Raw genomic sequence first — 8,706 nt, forward strand, 5'->3', positions numbered from 1 at the left:
TGGGGTCCAAGCTTGAGATGGTGGGAGGGTCATCTTTACTCCGCGGTTGTACTCAGTATCACTCCGGTTCGGGACCTGACCAGGGAATCCCCAGGGGCTGCTCAAAGGGCAGCTGCGATTGGCTGAGGCCTCCTGTGACGTCAGACACTCCTGAAGCCCCTTCCCCAAGAGAGGCTCGGGGCGGGGGTGGGGGGGGACGACGGCCTCTGGAGAGGTGCTCAGGGTCCGGTGAATTGGGATGTTCTCCCAGCCCGAGGTGGCAGCTGAGAAGCGCAGAATTTGCGCGTCCCCCAGTCCCTCACCGCCAGCACCCCGGGGGCTGCAGCTGCTCAGTCCACCCAGCTGGTCTCCGGAGCTGCCTGACATGGGGGAGGGATGCAGCGGGCTCCGACCCTTTCTCGCCCCTGTCCTTTGACCCCTGGGTCGGGGGAGTCCTCCCTTAAACCCCAGGCCCCTCCTGGGGCTTTTCTCAGTGTTGGGAGAGTGGCCGGGGTGTGATGCTGTAGGATCACATGTCCCCAACTCAAGACCAGGAGCAACCTTCAGGAAACGTAGGAAACGCAACCAACATTAACGAAACAATCCCCTCTGGGGTGCAGACTCCTAAGGATGCGAGGGGCCTATAATAGGCACCTGCTGTATGCAGTTCCTGGATTCCTGAACATAGCTACTGCTACCCTCTCAGTGAGGAAATCTAGGCCCTGGGGACCTAGATTAGCTGATGAGTCCACCAGGGAGTGGAGTGTCAACCTCAGCCTTAAAGCATAGTGAACTTGCGGGATGGCCCTTCATCCCCGGAGGCTCCAGCTCCTGCCTCCCCTTCTCTGTCTCTCTGCTGGTTTTGTTTGTTTGTTTGTTTGTTTTTTTCAAGAGTCTATTCCCACCCAAGGACAGGGCCCAGGTCTGCCCTGCCCACTACTGTGCCAGCACAGCAGTGGAGCGATGAATGCTGTCAGGGCCTGTTTCCTTGAATTGAGAAAACTGAGGCTCAGCTGGAGGTGGGGTGAGCCCGATGCCACTCACTTTCCCCACCAGTAAGGCAAGGCAGCAATGGGGACCTTCTTGCCAAAAGAGAGAATTCCAGTGAGACAATGACTTCTGGAACACATATTGAACACCTACTGTGTGCATAACAACAGGTGCTTTGCACATCTAAATAACTCTGAAAACAACTTTATTGAGCACCTGTGCTGTATACCGTAGTCCAGGTACTTTGCTCATTCAGATAACCACAGAAGCACTATTGTCTGTGGTGTGCACTGTGACTAAGGTACTTTGTAGGTTTGGATAACCTTGCGCGTTCCTCCTGAACACCTACTATGGTACCACAGCTAGGGCATTCTGCACACTGGGATGGGTAACCTCAGGAGAGCACTTGCTGTATCGACTCTGGGCACTTTGCACTTCTGTGACCAAGCAGAATTCAAACCCAGGACAGAGGGCTGTGGGGTTGGTCTGAGTCCTCCCCTGTGGAAAGAGGATTCCTGTGAGGCTGAGCTGTGTGTGGTGGCTGGGACTGCCCTGCACCTTCCAGTGAGCGCTGCCCAGCTGAAACCCCCAGACACCCCCTCTCCCACTGGCCTCAGCAGATCTCCTCGGAGGTCTGAGCAATTACAACATTTGCACTCTAACCAGCAAAATCCCCCAAAAAGCTCAGTCATCTTCATCCTCCAAGCCATTATTTGCATATGCAAATAAGGCAACTGCATACTGGTCCCCAGAGCTGGAAGGGAGGAGGGATATCCTGATAAAGCCACCATCACACTTGCCTGGGCCCTGAGAAGGAAGAAGGAAGGCTCTAATTCAGCCTCAGGGCCTTTGCACACACAGGGCAGCACTGGAGTGGTTAGAGGTAAGCACAGTGGAGACTGCAGCTCATGGAGGTTGCAATCCAAACCTTGTCTTTGACTTCAGAAGCAGGTTGATTTACAAAAGGTCATTGCTGAAGATGTCCAGCACATAGTAGGCACTCAATCTCATATTCAGTTTCCTCCCACCACTATATTCCTTAGAAGCTGGGGGAGGAGCCAGTGTCCCCGTAGGTGTCTAGGGTAGTGTCCACAAAAATCAGTCCCATAGTAGGACAGCATTCAGGGCAGCAGCCTGGAAAGAGCCATACAGATTGGCCCAGCTGAACACTGAACTATTACACAGTTATGTAATCCATGTTGGTCCTGACACAGATGTCCTGCTGGGTCGCCACACTCAGGGAAATAGCCACATGCAAAAGAACATGCACTGCATAGTCCCTGGAGTCCTCACAGCTAGAGACAGGAAGTGGGAAGGTGATGGCAGCAGCTTGGAGAAGGGTAAGGTGTAGAGGGATGGAGAGTTCTGGAGATGACAATGGAGACAGCGCAAAGGTGTGTGAGTGAGCTTTACACTGACAAGCTGGGTAAATTCCGTGTGATGGACATATTCCCATAATTAAAAAAGAAAGGTGGAGAGACTGAGCTAGTGAGAAGAGGACTCAGGTGCAAATGACCTCACTGTGTGGCACCTGCCACCATGGGCCATGGGTCACACTGACATCAGTGTGTGTTGGGGACACTTGCAGCTCTGAGCTCAGGCTCACATGCTTCATGCCCCACCTGAACCAGCTCCACTCCTCTACAAACCCTACTTACCCAGCTAACTTGAGAGTGTGTGCACCTACTATGCGTGAGTGTTCACCTACTGTATGCTGGGCACACACTGTTCTGACAGAGCTTAGGCACCAGGCACCACCTATTCTGTATACAGTTATTGAGCACCTTCTGCATGAAACAAAAACACAGGGCAAACACTCTCTCTTCAAGGTCCTATCATTCCAGGGAGACAGACACAAAGAAGAAAAAAGAGGTCTATCCTTGTCTTTGTTGCAAAGCAGGGACAGACATTAAAGGAGGGGAGAGGATGGGGGCGGGGAAACCTTAGATGTCTGGTCCCAGCAGGTCTCACTGAGGGAACAAACAAATAGAGACCAAAAAGAACTGAGAGAAAGCGGTTGTGCAAAGGCCCTGGGGCAAGAGAAGCCTGAAATAGAATGGAGCATAGTGGGAAGGGGTGAAGAATATGAGGGGCAAGAGTGAGTCACTCTGATTCCTCTTGGGCCTGTGCTCCACTAAGGCCTCCACCGAGTGCCAACTCCACCACCCTGGGCTGGCTTGTTCTTGGTCTAGCACATAGTAGGACCAGATGGGGTGTGAGGTCACACTGTGCAGTGGGGTGGGGACAAACCTTGCCCAAGCTCCAGATCCTACCCCTACCCTTACTCTGGAGTCTGGAGAATACCCCCATTGGGGCAGATTCTGGGCCCGTATGAATGAGGGGGAGAAGCCCATGTCCTCGGCACTTCCACAGTCACCCCCATAACCAAGATGGGTCCCCAAGGCCCCCAGCCTGCTACCCACAGAGGCTTGGTGGGCCCTGGGTCCCTTAAGCACTGAGGGAGTGGCTATAACTACATGTGACTCATTTACATAAATGCTGCATCAATTAGCATATCCATTACCAGCAGCCACGGGAGGGGAGGAGCCTATGCACCCACGTGATTTTGCAGATGAGGAAACTGAAGCCCATGATGAGGAGAAATATGCAGTACATAACAGAAAGACTAGTGAGAACGATTTCTTCTGGAGGCCAAGGAGAAAGTAGACAGCTAGTCTGACAACAGGGACATGTCTGAGGAGATGACAGGAGACAGAATATCCAGAGAAACCCCAAGTGAGGTGGGGAAGGTGGAGGCATGGGGGTGGGGAAGCAAGGTATTTCAGGCAGAAGGCTCTGCCCAAGCAAAGGGGCCGGGCAGCAGTCGCCAGTGCAAAGGTTCACAGCTCTGCATAGACGTTCCTGAGAGAAGATTACAGAGAACTGAAGATTTTACAAGGCAATATCTCCTATTACAGGTACCCAGCTGGAGAAGGAAGAGGAGAGGGGAGAGATGTGCTCTTAGGGGAAACTGAGGCACTGTCCTTTCTCTGTCTTCCAATAATGATCCCCTGGGGCAAGGATGCAAGCTAGCAGCCCAGGCCAGAGATGAGCCCTGAAGCCAGGGAGGGGCAGGAGGCGGCTCTCCTCCAAAGTTGTATTTATAGATTCTGTTTGATGTCCCCACCGTTCAGAGGCTGACCTGGTTCTTGGCAGCTGCGGAAGGAGAGAAGGAGGAGGGTTCTAGGAGCTGTAGCAGAGAAGAGGAGACTGGAGATGGGGGAGGAGGCCAGGTACACTCAGGGGCAGACCTTAGGCTCAGGAGAGCGGCAGGGAGCTAGCCTCAGCTTTTGCTTTTACAATATGACTTCAACACTCTATTTTAACAATGTTTTGTGTGTGCATGTGTGTATGTGTGTATGCCACAGCTTGTGGCCGTCAGTAGACAGCACCTGGGAGGGAACTGGTTCCCCCTTTCCACTCTCTCTCTCTCTGAAGTAGGTCCAGGGAAGTAAATTCAAGTCACGGGTTCCTTTAACTGCTGAGCCCTCTCATAGGCCCTGATACACAGATTCTAAGAATCAGTATCTCAGGATGCACTCTGCTTCCCTATGTAGCCAAAGCTGGCCGATCCTCCAGCCTTCTGCTTCCCAGTGCTGGCGCTACAGGCATGCATCACCATGGCTTTACATTTTAGCCCAGTGACATCAGCCTTTGATGTCATCATAAGAGATGGCATTACCACCAGGAAGCATGCCGTTGATCCCAGGTGGTCCCTGTGCTATCCCTGAAAGGCTGTGTGACTGTGGGTCAATTGCTCAACCTTTCTGGGCCTGTATGTATAAAGAGGGACTTTCCTCTCTGTCCCTTGAACTCAGTGGTCTGTAGAGTGGTGATCCAAGACATGCCAGCCATAGGTTCACAGCACTTGGCGAGTGGAGGCAGGAGGATAGCCAGGTTAAGTGAGCTTCAGAGTGAGACTGTGTCTCAAGAGACTAAACACAGAGGCTGTGGATGCAGCTAACTGGCAGTGCTCTCTGGGGACACTTGAGGCCCTGGCTTTCCTCCTCAACTCAGTATGACCCAGAGGGACTCACTTCTGGGATCCCAGCCCTGGGATCCTGGAGTCAGGATGGTGGTGTTGCTGCCCCCCACCCCCATCCCTGTGCTTCAGTAGCTGTGGTGGATGTTACTGGGGAGTGGGGAGCCCTATCCTTACCTGTCTCTGATGGCACATGGTGACTAGCACGATAGTGGGTGACCAGAGAGACCAAGCCAGTCAGCATCACACAGTCAGGCAGGCCTGAAGGCTAGGAGCTGAAGCTGAGGTCCTGTGAACTAGGTTTGGAAGTGAAGTAAGGCTCTCTGTGGGGTCAAGTGGGCCAGCGTCAGGCTTCTGAGGGCCTGGCTGGCGCCAGGCTCCAGGGTTAAGCCCCTGTGGCAGCTGAACTTCCGTGGACTTGCAACTCCCAAATCCCTGGAAGCACAGTACCAGGTGTTCCGGAACAGATGCTGGGGTTTGACAGGCCACTACACATGAAGAGGGACAGCTGCTGGGCCGGGTGGCCCCAGGGAGGGGCCAGGGTAGGGGAAGTGTTGGCCAGAAAGCCAGACCATAAGTCCCCTTGAACACCTGCCCTGAACATCTTATCCCTAGTCATGGGCGGGAAGTCAACTCCAGTCTCAAGCTTTGGGGACCATTTATGGAGCACCTGGTGTGCACCTGGTGCCCAGCAGAGCTCACCCTTTCCTAAAGCATGACTGAGAGGGTGCATGTGCCTGAGCATGGTCACCAGGAGTGACGTTCTCTTCCTGGCTTGGAACTCACCATGTAAGCCAGGACTGGGTTGTGTCTACCTCCAGAACTGAGATCCTCGGCTCTGCCTCACCCAAGTATGTGTTCTGGGTCCTCACACTTGCTACCCAGACCCCCGGTGGACATTTTTGCTGGACACTGTGTTGAACCCTCGTTTGCATGTGGAGCCTTAGGCCCAGAAATGCACAGCAAATCCAGAACCAATAGCCCAGGTTCTTCTTACCCCAGGACTTTGCTATTTTCTGCAAGTCACTGATACCTTGAGTCCTCAGGTTATGTAGGAAGACCAACTTCCCAATGTGCCTGCCTAGGCCTCCGTACTGTGATCTCAGTTGCCACGTGCCCCCATCACTACATATGTACTGGAGGCTCCATCATTGTGCACCTGTTCTGCCAGTTCCTCCATGTATCCTCCAACCCCAACAGGAGGCACAGACTTGTATGTGTATGAGGTAAAGAAGTCTCCGCAGGCATTGGGCTTTGGACCCCTCTGCAGAAGCGGTGGTGTAGGGACACCCCAAAACTTTGACTGTTCATGACACCGAATACTCAACTGCTGAAGGGTGAGGTGGGAGGGGCTGCAGCAAGAGGCGGTGCGGGTGGTACTGGTCTGATAAGGAGGCGTGGTCTGGGAGGGACTATGGGAGGCGGGGTCGAGAACGTAAAGGGTTCCGAGAAGGAGTGGCTAGGGTGAGGGAGGGGCTCGGAGTTTGTGTGCTGGGAGTCGGGGAGGAGTGGAAGTCTTTGGAGGAGGGCTGGAAAGGGGACTGGAGGGAAGGCCTGGTGTCTGGGGGATTCAAGACTTTGGCTGGAGTCACAGCAGTTTTAGTGAACCGCGTCACCCCTCCTGGTATCCTTACAGAAACAGGACAACGCCCGGGGTTTCAAGGTCTCCCCAGCCCGTGCCCCCTTCCCACCGCGCGAGTCAGCTGTGGCCGTATTTATAACTTGTGTCCCATGCCACTTCCCTTCCATATGGGATCGGCCGGATCACCCAGAATCCAAAACACCTGTCCCTGCTCAAGCTGGGGGAGGTGTAGACCGGGCTCCTCCCGCTCCTCACCCTCTCGCATCATCCCTGGGTCCTTTCCAAGGCCCCTTGAGGCCCCTAGTGTCGCCAGTCCTCACTCCCCTTCCAGATCTGACTCATTGTCCCCAACCTTGGGTCCGAACGGTTGGGCAAGGTGGGGGCTGTAGCCCGAGGTGAGGGGCTGCCTGCTGCTCACGGTCTCTGGGCAACGCTGGCTCACAGACAGCCTGGATACAGAGGCTGCGCTGTTCCCAGGGTGGGGCAGAAAGCTGGAGGTAACCTGGGGTGACAGCCTGGGAGGGGGTGTCTCATTCAGGGGATGCCAGAGCAAGGTCTGAGTGCTCCAGGTTACAGTGATGAGGCAGTGGGAATCCTTTCCCCTGCCTAGCTGTCCCCATTGAGTTCCCGGCTCTGGGAGCTTCACGAATTCTCCAGGACTGCCTTGTGCTCAGAGCTACCGTCAAGGAGTCTGCATCTTAACTCATTTTATGGGTCTGAAAACCAAGGCTTGGGAAAGGTTGCACAGGCCTGTCATCACAAGCTCTATGGAGCCAGAAGCAGGGAGATTGAATTGGAAGCCACCCTGGGCTGCATCCATACTGAGGGAGTAAGAAGCCACATTTTGGACTCTGGTTGGACATTGATCTCTGACACTTTCTTATGGGATCGTCCATTAGGCTCTGAGCCTTGGTTTTCCTCTGTAGTATAATGGGCTCCCACAGGAGGTGTGTTCAAGAGATTCTGGTTAGACTGGGTTAGAGGTCTCTCATCCAGCACCCAGAAAGCCCTGGGTTCTATCCTCTAGCTCCACAGATAGGCATGGTGTTGCAAGCCTGTCATCCCAGTGCTCTGAAGGGAGAGGCAGAAGGATTCAAAATTCAAGACCACCCCAACTGCAGAGTGAGTTCAAGACCTAAGACAGCCACAGGGATATGGAAGAGACTAGGGTGTCAGACTCTGCGTTCCATCTGCGCGGCTGGCCAGGCCACTCTGCCTCAGTTTCCCCAGCATTAAAATGCATGCTAGAACTGTCCCCATTTGGACAGGCCATTGTGGTAATGGAGGAGTGAATTCTCTAGCTGTTCTCCACGTGCATGGCTGGGCAGTCTCCCCAAACCACCTGCTTCTACTTTTGCCAGTGTTGTGCACTGGGTACCCAAGGTTCCAGGGCCTCCCAGGCCTCCAGGACAAGTCAGGGACAGGAGCTGGGAGACAGCTTCCTGACATCTGCTTGAGGACCCCATTTCTGAGAGTGACACAGTCCTTACCTGTCCCAGCTCTTGTATTTTCACTACGCAGACCACCGCAAAGTCAGTTGATGAGGACTCTAGACCATCACTCCTAGGGGACACATAGAAAACCTCTATAATCACTTAATCCACACAGTGAGCTCCCAGAGAGTCTGTCACCTCTCCCAGCTCACACAAGGGAGTAACAGTAGGGTTTGAACTTCAGGTTGGACTCTAGATGTCAGTTCTTTTTAGCGTTGAAACAGCAAATGGTTAACAGGATATTGAGCTTTGATCAGTACCTGTGGGAACTAGGAGTGTTGGGAATGGACAGAGTGAAAGACACACAACAAACAAGAAAACGATGGTCAGGGGCTGGGGATTTAGCTCAGTGGTAGAGCGCTTACCTAGGAAGCCCAAGGCCCTGGGTTCGGTCCCCAGCTCCGGAAAAAAAAAGAACCAAAAAAAAAAAAAAAAAAAAAAGAAAACGATGGTCATGGAGTCATTTGCATCTGAGGGAATAAACACAAAGGGAAAACAAAAAAAACCTTGTGGGTGAACAGACAAATGAATGGATGGGGGATGGGTGTGGATGGGTGTGGATGGGGGGGATGTGTGTGGATGGGTGTGGATGGGTGTGAATGGGTGTGGATGGGTGTGGATAGGGGATGGGTGTGGATGGGTGTGGATGGGGGGATGGGTGTGGATGGGTGTGAATGGGT

This window comes from Rattus norvegicus, chromosome 9 (genome assembly GCF_036323735.1).
Source record: "Rattus norvegicus strain BN/NHsdMcwi chromosome 9, GRCr8, whole genome shotgun sequence".
NCBI lineage: Eukaryota > Metazoa > Chordata > Mammalia > Rodentia > Muridae > Rattus > Rattus norvegicus.